Source organism: Triturus cristatus, chromosome 3_1 (genome assembly GCF_964204655.1).
Source record: "Triturus cristatus chromosome 3_1, aTriCri1.1, whole genome shotgun sequence".
NCBI lineage: Eukaryota > Metazoa > Chordata > Amphibia > Caudata > Salamandridae > Triturus > Triturus cristatus.
The window spans coordinates 519,869,736-519,884,701 of record NC_140583.1 but is presented as its reverse complement, the minus strand read 5'-3'; positions in this window follow the sequence as shown (position 1 = coordinate 519,884,701).

Genomic DNA, 14,966 nt, shown 5'->3' with positions numbered 1-14,966 from the left:
AGAGGATGCCCCAACAAGTGGATACAGATCTTGGAGAAGTGGAATACGTACAGGGGAGGTATATGCGAGCCCCTGCAGATTATGGACGACATAGGGATAGGAGGGTTAAATGCTGGGGGTAAGTGAGAAAGCCAATGTTGGGCCAAGTGTTTCTTGTTTGCTGCTCGTCACGTACCAATGTCCTGCCATAATTGCCTGCATACTTTTGCTTTCTGTAATGTCACTTCTTGTCTTTAATAAAAAGAACTATACAAAAAAATAGATACCATACGGGAAAGTAACTGGTGGGACCACAAAAAGATGGATCAGGCCCCCCCCTCCTTTCAACAGAAGGATTTGGGGGTAGCATGAAAATCCAAAAAGAGTTTTATAAAGGCCCCCAAAAGACTTTTCAGGGAACGGAGTCCCAGTCGTCCTCTAACTATAAGAAAGGAACTTTCTTTGGGAAGAAGCCCCAAGTACCCTTTCAGCTTAACTGCTATGAGTGCTACCAGCCAAGGCACAAAAACGAGTAATATGACCCAACCCTGGGTATTACAAGTGCAGTGATGAGGGAGGAGGTGGCCCCAGTTAATTTTGGGGAGAGTGCAGCTGTTACTCTAGTGTCACTGGGTGCCAGAGAGATGGTGCTTAAAGTACACATGCCTGACAACACTAACAAGTACAGACATAGGCTCACCATCAATGTATCAATGAGCAGCGAGTGGATGCTATGAGAGACACAGAAGCCAGTAGGACTACTGTGGGCTGTCATCTGGTGTCTTCAGAACAGGCTACACCAGGTAAGTCGTTACCCGGTGGCTTTGGTTCTCCTAGTGTGGCCTAGTGTGGGGAGGTGAGGGGCTTGGTTACTCTAAAAGTAGCAGTGAGTCCAGCAATTCCTGCCGATTGACCACTGTAGAATGACCTAGAGCACACTAAAGGAAGTGGAGCTGAGGGCTCATCTGTAGATGTTGGGATTGCCTGAGTTGATTCTTATGACCACACTGTCTAAGGCAGCCAGTCAGGGGAGTCAGACTGGCCTGGAGTCTGAAGCAGTACCCCAGATGCCTGCCACGAAGAGGAGGGGCCAGGGCTGCAAATCCACCCTTGAAATTCCCAAGATCTAGGAGGAGCCTGAGGCTGAGGGTGATGTCCCACTACTGGGGAAGACATTGCTGCCTTGGGAGGCCTGTCTAAGATAGCCAATGGCAAGTTGCAGGAGGACCATCTCAGGAAGAGTTCTGCAAGAGTGCCCCAATCTTGAGGGGCTCCAGACTTAGACCAAAACCAATGCATTTTGTAGGTCCTCTGTTACATGCCAGGCCAGTGGTAAGTCAGGGGTACAGCGTAAGGCACCCCTGCAGTCTTTTCCTGAGGTGGAGACCCTCTTTGAGAAGGTGGCGATTGTTATTCTTTGGCCTCTAGACACCGACACAGCCCTGGTCTAAGTGAGCCATGCAACCTGGTACCCGAAGGCCATTTCTCTGAGGTCAATGACTGCGCCTGTGGTGACCAGGGCACTGATGAGGAGCTTTACCAGAGTGGGTTTCCCTAAAGAACTGGTGTCTGACAGGAGCACCAACTTTATGTCTGCCTGCGTGAAGGCCATATGAAATGTGTGGGGTAATTTAAGAGTTATCCAAACCATATTACTCCCATACAAATGGGCTTGCTGAATGATTAAACAAAACCCTGAAAGGCAGGATTATGGCCCAACCAGAAGCCATGAGGCATAAGTGGGCGGCTTGTTACCATGCTTGTTGTTCACCTACAGGGAGGGGCCTCAGAAGGGATTGGTCTTTCACCCATTAAAGCTTCTGTTTGGCCCCCTTTGAGAGGAACTCACTACATTGTTAAGGAGGGGTTGCACCAAGCTGCCAAGAAACCCCCTCAAGATATAGTGAGCTATTTTTAGCCCTTTGGTTTCAGATGAAGTAATTCGGGAAATGGACGACTGAGAACCTAGAGGGAAGCCAGAAATTGATGAAGCAGTGCTATGACCAGAAGGCCACTGCATGAGAATGACAACCTGGCTAAAACATGTGGGTCATGGAAGCTGTCCAGCCCAGAGCCTTAAGAAGACTGGTGGACAGGGCCCAATTAGATCAAGAGTGAGGTCACCTACTTGGTAGACCTTCAAACATCCAGGAACCCATTCGAGTACTGCATGTGAATTGCCTCAAGCCACACTTTGAGAGGTCAGGGTTAATCATACTCATGGTGACAGATGGTGGCGAGGAGAGTGAGCCCCTCCCAGACCTATTGTATTCCAAGTCACTGGTTGGATAGGTGAAAGGAATAGTTCTTTCCACCACACCGAGAGCAGAGGAACAGTTTGCCTCACTTTTCTCACTTACCCAGGCCTCATCAACTAGTGCACCCATGGCACTGGCACTGTGGACAGCATGCCTGTCCAGAACAAAATGTATAGGCTGTCTGACAAAGTCAGAACCAGTATCAAAGAGCATGTTTACACGATGCTGGAGTTGGGAGTTATTGACCCTTCCGGTATCCTCTGGTCCAGGCCAGTGGCTGTTTTAACAAAGGCTACCCACAAGGCACCAGTCCAGAACTCTGGTTCTGTGTTGACTGGAGGGCCTCAGTTCAGTCACCAAGCCTGATACTCCCTCTATTCCCAGAACAGATGAGCTCATTGACCGGTTAGGGGCGGGCAAGTTTCTAAGTACCTTTCATTTGATAGCTGGATCCTGGAAGATTGCCCTAACTGAAGGGGCAAAAGAGTGATCAATATTCTGTTGCTCGTGCTTTGACAGCTGCTCTATTTTTTTTCTTTTTGAGGAAGCACTCCATAATAGTGCATCTGTGAGGAAGCGCTCCATAATACTTCATCTGTTGCCATGCTGTCTATTTCCATCCCTCTCTCCTGCTTCAAAAACTCTTCCCTGTGGCAGAGAAAACGTTAGTTCATAACATGTGTTGCTTTAGATACCAAATCTTGAACGTGCACGGCCAGGGCTCCGAGTTTGAATCATTTCTTCGCTTCCATTCTGGCCCATCGGTATATTCCTCAACTCTGATATTGAAAATATACGTTGAATTCTTTTTCATCCACCTTCTTCCTGGAGACAGATCCACTGAGCGTGCCCTTCTCCTTGACATTTGACGTCTTAAGGAAGAATGTACACAGGGTGATGGAACGGATGCCCTTTCGGAACGAACGTCAGTGCCACACAAAGTTCCTCTGGATCAACCACCACCAAGTGTGTAACCTTCGTCTCCCCAACGATGACGACACCGCGTGCAAGGCCTATCTGACCTTCTGTTCAAAGAAACCACTTTGATATCAACAAGAGAGACAGTGGGCACACTACAAGCTGCAGAGGCAGGCTTATGACAAACGCACAACATCCTCAGAGAACAGCCTTCATCTGGCACTGAGGAAGGTGAAGAGGCTGGACTTTTGGGCCTTCTGCTCGACCAACCATCTATAGTACAGTGGCCAACTTTTCCTCAGGGTCATACCTTGAGACCGAAGACCTCCAGGCTTCTGATGACTCCACACCTTCGGGACCCCGAACAAAGACCTGGCAAGCAGCGCGAGTAGGGTAGAAATCGTATCACACACTGAGTCGAGGCAGAGCACTGCCCTCAAGGGGGTCTGGCTCTGGGGCCGCACTGCTTTGGGCTCTGGCCAGCCTTGACAGAAAACCTTAGTGCCGATGGCACCCCTGTCCACGGGCGCTGCCCCGTTGAGCCCAAAAACACGTCAGTGGCCAAAGATCCTCTGATGCCAGCACTGAAGCAAGCCTCTGCTTCGAAGCGGACATTGGCTCCAAAAACTTTATTGGCAGCCAACCCACCTTCAGATATGAAAACACCCTTGGTGCCTCAGCCGTTGAAGACACCATCGAGTCGGAAACTTCCATTGGCAGCTAAGCCATCAGCACCAGAGACCCCTAAGTGCATGACTTGGACGATTCTGAGTAGCCTATCCTCCAATGCTATGAGGATGAATTAGATGCAAAACAAAAACATCTCTTTATTCATCCTCACACCAGAAAGTGTCTACAATACTACCCCCAGCACCGTTAGAGACTCTGCCTTTGATGAAAAACTAACTTTGGAATCTCCCCCAGTGCCCATAAGCAAGAAGTACAATGAAAGGGGCACTAGCCAGATTCCCTTTAGGATTCAGACTTGGATCATTACCCACCTAGGTCATCACCCCAGATGACAAAAACATGTCATGCGGTCAAACAAAAGGCTGCTGCTTTCAAAAAGGCTGAGATGCAAGTTCTCCATAACGATGACTACTTCCTTGTAGAAACCTTATCTAAATCCGAGGACAGTGCAATTTTGCCTGTGCTCAATGGGATGCTGAAGTTGTGTTGTGCGTTTCCTACATGGACATTGCTGTTTTCCCTATGTTAGCCTAACAATGCATATGGTAGGCTGCTTCTGCTTTACACATGCTACTAAAGCGCATACTTGTTTTTGTGCCACGTTGTATTTTCACATGTAGTTAGCACACGTTTTTTTCCTTATCCTGGAATCTAGTCTGCACAGCCTAGGCAAGGTCAAACAACACAGCTCACAGCTTTTTATTATTCTCGGTGGTCGGACACCAGCACCTAGACATAAGAGACACCCAGCTGCTGTTTTTGAAAACACGTTTTGTCAAATAATTTGGGACATGTTCTAAACACGCAGAGACTAGCAGATAGCGCAAAGGTCCTGAGACAAGAGAGCTGCATTACCTGGATTGTAGAACAACTATCTATGAATGCAAAGGTATGGGATCCGCTGGCAGGCCCAGAGATTTATAATTTATAATCATTTAGCTTCCGTACCGAGGGTGGGTTTAGTCAAATCTGTCAGATAATATGACAGGACTCTTTATGGTATACGGTCTAATAGCTATGCTAGTGACATTACTGGCCTGTATTTGCTTGCTAGTTGTGCGCAACAAATGCACCTTAGAGCACGATAGTTTCAATAAATATAAACTTTCCTTGTGTTTCTTTTTCTTGTGAACAAGTACAAGTGAGAAAGCGAAAGGGGGTGACCTGCTACTGCAGTCTTGAGCGGTTCGGGAGTGTTGTGTTCTGGGGTGCCAAATGGCTTGTCCCTCTGGAATGGTTAGGATGGCAAGTGAGGCACTATGAGCTAGTCGGATCCGGGCCCATAGATGCTTAATGGGGTATGGTGACTCAGTCCCTACATACTGGCGTTGTAAGGCCCCCAAGCATAGTTCTGTTCCTGAGCAGAATCCCTGCAACAGTCTGGTTCGGGCACATTTAAAGTGACAGTAATTCCTAGGGTAGTCATTCCTAGGGTAGACAAAACATACAAACCCTCCTCCAACGACCCTCCATACATCAGAGATCAGGTCATTCCAGATTCCTTGGAAGTCCATAATGCGCACAAGTGTGCTAAGTCCCAGGGCACAGGCAATACACCTCCACCTGATAAAGAGAGTAAAAAAAAGTCGATGGTGCAGGGAAAAGGGAAGTGGTCAGAGCCACCAACCATTGGTGAATCGCCAACTCTTTCGGACTACTCTCTAGGTATAACAGAGCACACTGGGACGAGATGAGCAACCTTATAAAACACCTGCCTGATTAGTTTAAGCAGAGGTGGGAAGAGTTAGTGGCAGAGGATAGGACAATCTCAAATGCCACCATCACATGTGCCCTCGACACGGCAGATGCCACTGCTCAGGCATTTATGAGAGGGTCTTGATCCTGTGCTAAGCCCGGTTCCCCATTTCAGGCTCTAAGCCCAAAGTTAAGTAACATTTGCTCAATCAGCCTTTTGATGGGGAACATCTTTTTAGGCTTCAGGTTGGCCAAATGTTAGAGATAATAAAAAAAGAAAAACACTGACACATTCAAGGACATGGGTGCCCTCCAAACTTCAACCCCTATAGTCTTTCAGAGGCATCAATACAGGGCAGGCTCCAAAACAACCTCTCCCAAATCTACCTCTATGAGACAGCAGCACAGGCCTAGCAGCAGTAATTTCCACGGGTCTTCAGTAGGGGTGCCTAGAGGGGAAATAACATCAAAAGGGGGCTTCTACTACCAAACATCAACTCCCTTCACCCTCCCCCTTCTCCAAATGACATAAAACCAGCAGGGGGAAAATCCAGTATTCCCTTCTACACTGGCAGGAAATCACAGATGAAAAGTAGGTCCAACCATTTCTTCAAGAAGGGGCTATAGAGTCCCACCAACCCCCATCAACAGTATAAAGGGTTTATTCTTTGTACTTTCTCATCCCCAAGAAGGATGGCGCCATTAGGTTGTCCCAAAACCGAAGCATCATGCTTGAACACTTCCACATGCTAACTTGATAAGATGTCATCCGTCTGCTCCAGTAAGATGACTTCATCACTGCGTTAGACCTTAAGGATGCCTACTTCTACATTCCCATCCATCCTGCCCACCAACGCTACCTGCCTTTCATAGTAAGTGGCTGTCATTATTAATTCAAAGTGTTACCATTCGGCGTCACCACCGAACCAAGGGTCTTCACTAAATACCTAGAAGTGGTTGCTGTACACTTGGTTAGGAGAGGCACCCACATCTTACCCTAACTGGACAATTGAATAACCAAGAGTGAAAGCATTCCACAGTGCTTAGCACACATCCAGGCTACCATTTCCAACCTCCACTGCCTTGGAATCACCATCAAAGCCACCAAGTCCCATTTGTTATCCCTCCAGATACAACCATTAAGGTGGTCAACCCTGAATGCAATCAAAGGCAAGGCATATCCCAGTCTGCAAAGACCCTCTGCTCTTCAACAGCTAGTCCCTCTTTTTCAGCCAAATCGTTACCTTACAGTCAGAACTGTTATGCTGTGCCTCGGTATGATGACCTCATGCATTGCCATAGTGCCCCATGCCCGGCTGTACATGCACCTGTTGCAACAGTGCCTCACTGTGCACAATGGTCACAAACAGAGGGTCTATTGGAGGATCTAGTGTTGGTAAAGGCTAGCATAAATGGCTCTCTGCAGTGGTGGAACAGCAACAACCTGTTGCAGAGCAAGCCTTTTCTAGACTCTGTGCTGCAAGTCACCATTATACTAGCAACTTATACAGAAGTTAAACATGCTAATCTGGGTTTTCAAATTTCATGTTGAAAGAGGGCGCACAGACACTTTAATACTGGTTTACAGGGGTAATGTGCACAGAGTTCTACAGCCAGCAGAAACAGTAAAGGCCGAAATCTGGGGTGGTACCACGCAAACAATGGTAATTTCCACCACACTAACATTTGTGGCTTACCAGGGATTTGCAAAATGAGTCGCGGTGTTTGTAAATAGTTACTGGTTACCATGTCTTAGTTAAAAATTTGCAAAATACATCTGTGAACAAGTACCAGTTATTGAGTCCCATTTCATCACACAATTGTTTTTAGCGTAAAGGGATCCCTTGGTACTCCAATGACGTACAACCGCTCTAGGCAAATAATTTCAACAAACAAAGATCGCTTATTTTCAGTGCATTTGTTACAAATGTTTTCCACTTTTATTTAAGTGCACTCGCTGTGTCCTTCGTCCATCAAACTATATGCGCCATTTTTCTTTTTGAGATGGCAGATGTTGCAAAGTCCAAAGCAGTCCATTGTTTAATTTATTGCTATATGAAACAAATATGGTGCCATATATGCTGCGTTGCTCACGCTGCAGCACTGACACTTAGCATGTGCCACATGCACTGCACTTACCTCAAACTTCATATGTTTTTGCGCTTTGCATGTGGGTGATGTCCTTGCCATCTGCTGCAGTTCCCGCATCAGGTCTCACTTTGCCTGGCCTTCACATTGTGTCTTTATCCGCTTCACCACAAGGGTCATGGTTCCTTTTCACCCTCTAGATATCATCATCCTCATGTCCCTCTAGCCTCTGATGTACTAAGCCCAGGAACAACTTGCCCCTACCGAACATTCGCTGCTTCAAGCTTAGGAACAATGTACAGATAGCACACCAGTGACCAGTGTGCTCACTCATTGCCAAATATGCAGTACATTGAAAGACCAGGAAACTAGTTCTAAAGTTGGGAAAGTAATCTTTTATTCCAAAATAATTAAAATTCCACCAGTCTACAACATGATGCACCAAATGTCGGGTTCCAACTAGCATGAACAGTTGCAGCACGAAAAGAGGAGTGCCACTTCATGGAACAGTAGGACACAGCTCAAGCCAAACACTAGGCCAACAAGCAAAATTAAATACAAAGAAGTAAATGTAAATACTATCAGGGAACAAAGGAGACATCACCCCATGAATGACTAGCAAGGAGGACCAATACAAATTGAGTCTGGGTTTTCTATGAAAACAACACACAAAGGCACTTCTCGTTCTGTCCCTCGAAAAAGAAACAAGGCGATGGTGGAAGTGGATTGAGAAATTAATTGCTGGGCACTTGAGGAGCAAAAAACACAAACATTATTGTAGAGGGCTTATTACATCAGCAGCAATTGAAACACGAAACCCAAACTCATTTACAATTACAGCATTTTAATGGACAACTTAAATACATATAGAAAAATATATTTTAATATAAAATGGTCTATTTACACAAGTGTTTCTGTAATGACTACTCCTAGATTTCAAAGTTTGTGGTATACAAAACAGTTTGCAGTAAAAAGCCAAATTAATGCAAAGGAGATTTACATTTGTCGTGAAGAAACACTTTGTTAAAAAAAAAAACGGATTAAGTTGCGTTCTGCCTATTTTATGAGATGCAGCTAAAATGGATACAATTTCAGTACGTATCCAAGTAACACTATACAACTCCAGTATCGGATTTAAATTTAGTTTGCTTGTTGACATGGTATCAGTGATAGGTGCACTAAGACTGATGTCGTGACATTACAGAATGCTATATTTTCATAATGTGTCAGCAACCTCTGGGCTATTCATGTGCATTCATGCATTTTAAGGACAGTGATTCAATGGGAGAACTGCACTCAGGCATAGCACTGTTCAAAGGGACTTGTAGCACACAGGGTCACTGCCAGACTCACTTTAACAAAAATACCAAAGATTAAAAGTGTCCTCTTCTTCATGTAAAGTGATGTTAATCTACACATCTTGAACTATATCATAGAAATGTTAGATACAAATTAAACACAGCTACAGTGTTTTTATGATTGACTCTGGGCTCAAAGTACGCAGGCAAGAACACTCCAGTAGTGGTAAGGCACATAACACAAAACTCTGAGGTAGAACTAAGTAAACAAGACAGTGACAAATGGAACAATATAAAAATGCTACGTAAAAATAGAATTCATTTTGTGTTGTCAAATGGTTGAAATGAGAAGCTCATCACTGGCACACGAGTCATGGGAGAAGCCAGTTACAAGCACCAATTGGATCAGATTTCAGACTATTGCTTTCATCATAAGTAAAATGACAATTAGTTCTACTGTGTGTTCTTACTTAGTATTTCTTGCTGACCAGCGGTATCCATTCCCACAGTATGACCTAGGGTGATGTAATGACACTTCAGACAACTCAGACCAGTGCTCTGAGAGTGGTGGCTTCCAAATATAATGTCGAGTTTCAATGGGTAGTGCATTTGAGGGCTTAAATGAAGCAAATACAAGTCTAGTGCAGTTTATCTTGAAGTTAAAAGCAAACTACAATTTGTAAAAACAGAAGTGTAAGTTCTCAGAAAATGTATTAATCAATGTAAAGGACAGTGCAGGTATTTAGTGTGTCTGAAGCACAGCCTGCATATGAACCAAAATGACAATAACTTGGGTAATTGGAAGAAATGTTAAAGTTCGAAAAAATGCTTTTAGAAAAGCAATCAAGCTTGAAACTGCAACACGTATAACAACTAGATATATATTTTGTAATTTGCAATGGTATAGCTTCTGCTATAGGAAAGGACTTTAAGCTATTCTCAGATCTAATAATGTACTTACAAAGTACAGCCTTGTGGATATTTACACCTGAAATTGGGCGCCAAAGGTCTTCCAATTACACCATTACAGTTTTTAAAGAGGTTTACTAGAAGTCAACCTTCTGATGGCTTGAATTGTCGGAAATTGTGAAGTTACACTTCCTTAAAAAGTTGCCACAATGATTCTTCATGGGTCACATAAATAACTTTTGCCACAGATAGTGATGAAAGTTGATTTTCTGTTACCAAATATGCCCTTCCTTTCAACCTTTAAATGTATTGGTTTTAGAGGATAAGATAGATTTCAGAAATCCAGAATAAGTTCCAGAAAAAATGGAAAGAGCTGGGTCCCCAGACACAAATGCTGATACTCTGTGGTTCCAGCACGATTGCGTGCAGATATTCACACAAATTAAGTGATTAAGTGATCCCCTATGTTAAGTAAAACGGCTGACTTCAACAATCTAATCTTATCCTTTTCTTCTGAAGACGTATTCTGCATCACACCAGGGCAAAAACACTGGAAATAAATAACTTCTTTAACAGATAAGACAATGCTCACAGGCAAATGAACAAATATAGAACACAGGACTCACCCCATGAAAATGAAGGCCAACATGATGAGAAAAAATGTTTTGCCAAAATCAGACGGAAAAAATAAATATAATAAACACACAAATGGTCAGGAAAAACCCAAGACTTGTGGGAAAAAACTCTTTGTCAACAGTAAAACAAAAAAAGGATGTTTTTGAAAATTCCAATCCAGCAACAGTGAAAGAAAGGTGAGCATAACGAGCGTTATTGCACTTTTCTCCTAAGTGCCCTTTTTATACTAGAAACAATTCGGAAATTAGTGTTTCTGTGCTGGATGGATATAGGACAGTCTATAAAACATATAAAAGTTAGTATTTTCCAAAACAAAAACACAAACAAACTTTGCAGACCATCATTTAATTCTGGTGAGCAAGGGGAAAAAGAAAAGGTGTTCCTCTACAGCACACATTCAAATGCACTCTCTTCAGTCACAGTTCCAGTGAAATCTGTAGACATGCAGAGGTAAAGTGACAATTACACAAAGTTTTGCTGATGTGTTTACTGCACAATTAAGAGCTTACATTGGCAGTTTAACATTCTTGTGAATAAGCACTGACGAGGGTGGACATTTATAAAATTATATTTCAGAGTAGGTATTGTGCAAAAAAAAGAAATCCACTTCGCACAACCGTAACCAGCCCTTGAAAATTACCTGTGCTGCAGGGAGGACTAAAAATGCTTCTCAAAAAGATGTAGGCACATTAATGTTTTGCAAGGGCAGCGCTGGTAGAGCTCCAACCGTCTTCAAACACTTATTCTCACATACCTGGTTGAAGCACCACGCAAGCTTATTGAGTGAGTGGACGAACTATTAGTACTGAATCCTTATAAAGTGCCTTACTTACCATTACATTTTATACTGCTATCAACCCTAAACAGCAAACTGATTTCACAGTCTAAATAATGCTGTAAAGGGGAGACTGCATATACCATACCAGGCTCCAAGCAAGAATGTGCAAAGCTTCAAAGATGCATTCTGAATAACAAAAAACAAAAGTTGTGGACCAAGCTTCTGTACTAGAATGATCCTTGATGGGTTTTAGCCTTTGAAAACTCATCTTCGCTACCTTTGTTTTCAATGAGTTAGCATTAAGTTTCTGAGAAGGCTACACTCCCTTAATTTCATAGGATGGAGACAACTGCTTGGGGAAAAAACACCAAAATTCTGATGGACCGCATCTATCCCACCCTGGCACAGCTACACCACATGGGATTGCGGTCCAATGTGAACTGCTGGCGCTGTGGGGCCCCTCAAGCAACTTTCATACATTTGGCTTGGTAGTGCCGGTCCATAGCTAGCTTTTGGATGAAAACACTCAATCATATAGAGAATATAACTGAGCAGACTTTGCTGAAAACCCCTCTGGTGGTACTGCTAGGATATGTACACAATACCCCACCCTCTGTAAGACGACTCACAGCACTGATGCTACTGCTGGCCAAGAGACAAGTAGCCCTGCACTGGGGAGCAACATTCCCCCCTAACCACAAATGCCTGGATGAAAGATATAACATACTGTAGAGATCAACTATCATTCTATTGGGAGCTTTTACTGGAACAATCCCGCCCTAAAGACATATGGTCCCCATTGACAAATTGGCTCTGCGCCGCTGACAGACGCATTAGAGGTCCACCGGGTAAATTTCAGTGTGCTTTATAGTTTGCAGAGTGGCGTTCTGCGCAGGACTGACTGGCAGAGAAATATTGTAAAATCGTATGCTTTTCTGTTTGTAGTGAATTTTGCGGTGTGTGCACTTCGTAATGTATGTAATCTTCCAAAAGATGGACAATGTTTGGTAAAAGAAATCACTGGTAAATCAAATTTATCAACATTAATACTGTGTAAATCGCAGTAATGTGTTTGTTTGTTTTGCTTATTACTGCAAAACTTCAATAAAAAGAAATAAATAAATAAAAAATTCTGATGGACCTTTTTTCTTTCCAGGTATGATTTCAAGGTTCTGGAGAAATCTAGTTTGTGCAACATTCCCTCATTTATGGATCATATGTGCTGCAGGCTGTAAAATAATTTCCAAGTACAATTAAATTATGTTAAAATTCATTAAAACAGAAGATATCTTCTGAAGGGCAACTTATCCCTATGAAAAACAATTCCATGATCTTTGGAAGAAAGAGCCTGATGTTCTCGATCCAACAAAGCAAGGTGAGAGCATTCACAAATACTATTTTACTGGTGAACAAAACAATGTGGAAAGAACAGAAAGGCTTCAAATGCATGTGTGTTAGAATGAACTAGGTTCAGATACCATTTTGGACCTAGATCTCGTATCAGGGGATTTAAACAAAGCAACTCCTCTTAAGATCTTGTTACGGCACCAATCCTTTAAGATAAACACATTTCTACTGAGATCAGTTGTAAGGATAAAATGCTGGTGTTTACAAGAACCTACTAAGATACCTGTATCAGAGAGGAGTGTCATTAAAGACAGAAAAATATGTAGGGATGCATGTAATTGATTCATTTGTTCAGCCTGAGCCCAATTAAGAAAGCTACATGGCCAAAAGGCCAATCATGCACAAACTAGTGGTTTCAGGAACCAGGTTCACAGGCTGTGAAATGGAAGATAAAGACAATACATCCGCCTCTCAGATGATGTTGGGAGAACTCATGTGTGACTGGTGAGAGGAACTAAGAAGAAGGATTAATCTATCAGTGTCATAAATCTATCAAACTGCACGTCATGAACTGAATTGATGCTTTAAGGCCAATACACTTTTCATGGTGGGAAAAGGTCATTCTGACTGAGGTGTCAAATAGTGGTCTAATGAAATACAATTTCAGATACAGAATAAGATGAAACTTCTTTTGGTGAATGGGAAAATCAAGGCACTGAGATGTCCCACAACAGACCAAGATATCAAGTACACTCTTCTGGAGACTGGACCAGTACTAATATGTCAGAGTAGGTATTGATAAAGATGTACCAGCTACAGAATTAGAAGGGCAAAATACCTTTGGGATAAATAATAAGACCATTATTCTTTTATGGAACCAAATGAATGATACCCACCCAGATGGTTTCACTCTCCTCTAATAACTGAATATATTTTTTGATGGTGGGGTAGGTTGGATGGGTTGGATGAACACGGATTCCAGTCATACCAAATTAGCGGACTGTTGGGCAAAATGTGCGTTTGTTGCAGTAGATATGAACATTGTATGGAATCTCTGTTTTTTGTTAGAGAGAGACTACCTACCCTTTGCAGCGAGCCTGGTATTAAATGTTTGTGAGGGCTGATAAGCTTACTTGTGTAGAATTAGCGCAAATGATGGAACAAATGAAAGTTATTTACATTTAGTAAATGTAATTTTGGTGGTCCATCTTACAGCAAAGTCCTCTCCTTATTAATTACCTCTAGGTGCCAGACTGGATCCAGAAACTTTTCTCACAGCAATAGCACTTGAGCGCAGTAAGGTGGTGCCATGTGTCTCAGCAGCAGCTTTTAATATCCAGGATGTGACAACATTAGAGTTATTTAAGGGGCCAGCAGGTGTGTGGACAACAATTCCTGGTATTTTTCTCACACCCCATGAGGCAAACAACATGTTTGCATGCCTTGTTATTAATTAATTAAATTAAAGTGGAATGCACCTGGAGGTGGGGAGGTTATAAATAGGACTTTTAGCTTAGATCATGTTTAACATCTAGAGTGTGTAGGACTCTTTCCACTACTGCATGTCGTTGTGGAAACAAGGACAGAGTTCATTAGTCTGATTCAGGTGTAAAGGAGATACCACCTTGGGGGGAAACTTGTGACTGGTCACAAGAACAACCCCATTTCTGTGAACTTGAATGATTTGTATTTATATAGTATTATTTGTCTTGGGGAAGTTATGGTCATGAGGAAGGATACATTCAAGAAGAGGAACTGTAAGAGGTATTAGTGGAAAGGTTCAAAGGGGGGCCCCATGTGCCTCAAGGCGACTACATTAAGAGTCCACGCAGGGGCATGAGTAATTCCAGACAGTACGACTCTCTTAAGACCGTCTGTGAAAGCCTTAATCACTGGGTTCTATAGGTGGATGAATGTTCCATGTTTTTGTTAAGGCATAGGTGAGGTGCATGTAAAAGACAATGTCCTGGACACTAGCCTTTAGGGGGTCCAGGGTTTTGGAAACGCTATAGTGGACAAATACTTTCCACTTTGCTTTGTAGCAGGCCCATGTAGTGGGCCTACATGCTTCCTGCAGAAGGGTAGCAATTACTAGGGGACATTTAGCCCAACTCCAACACCTTAGGTGCCAGATTACTGAGTTGAACTGTTTGGGTTTGAGTGTCTGATCTCGCATGATCGAGAATACGAGGTTGATCTTAAACTGGGGAGTCGGACTGGGGGGAGGGACCAATTCCTCAGGAACAACAACCCTCATACACCCAGATGGGTGTCATGCTTCCTCATAGGGTGTGCTCCTCATCGGGCCGGCACAGCAGTGCTCTACGGGTACCCACAAGGAGGCTTTTTATCTGAGATCTTTTGTTCCAA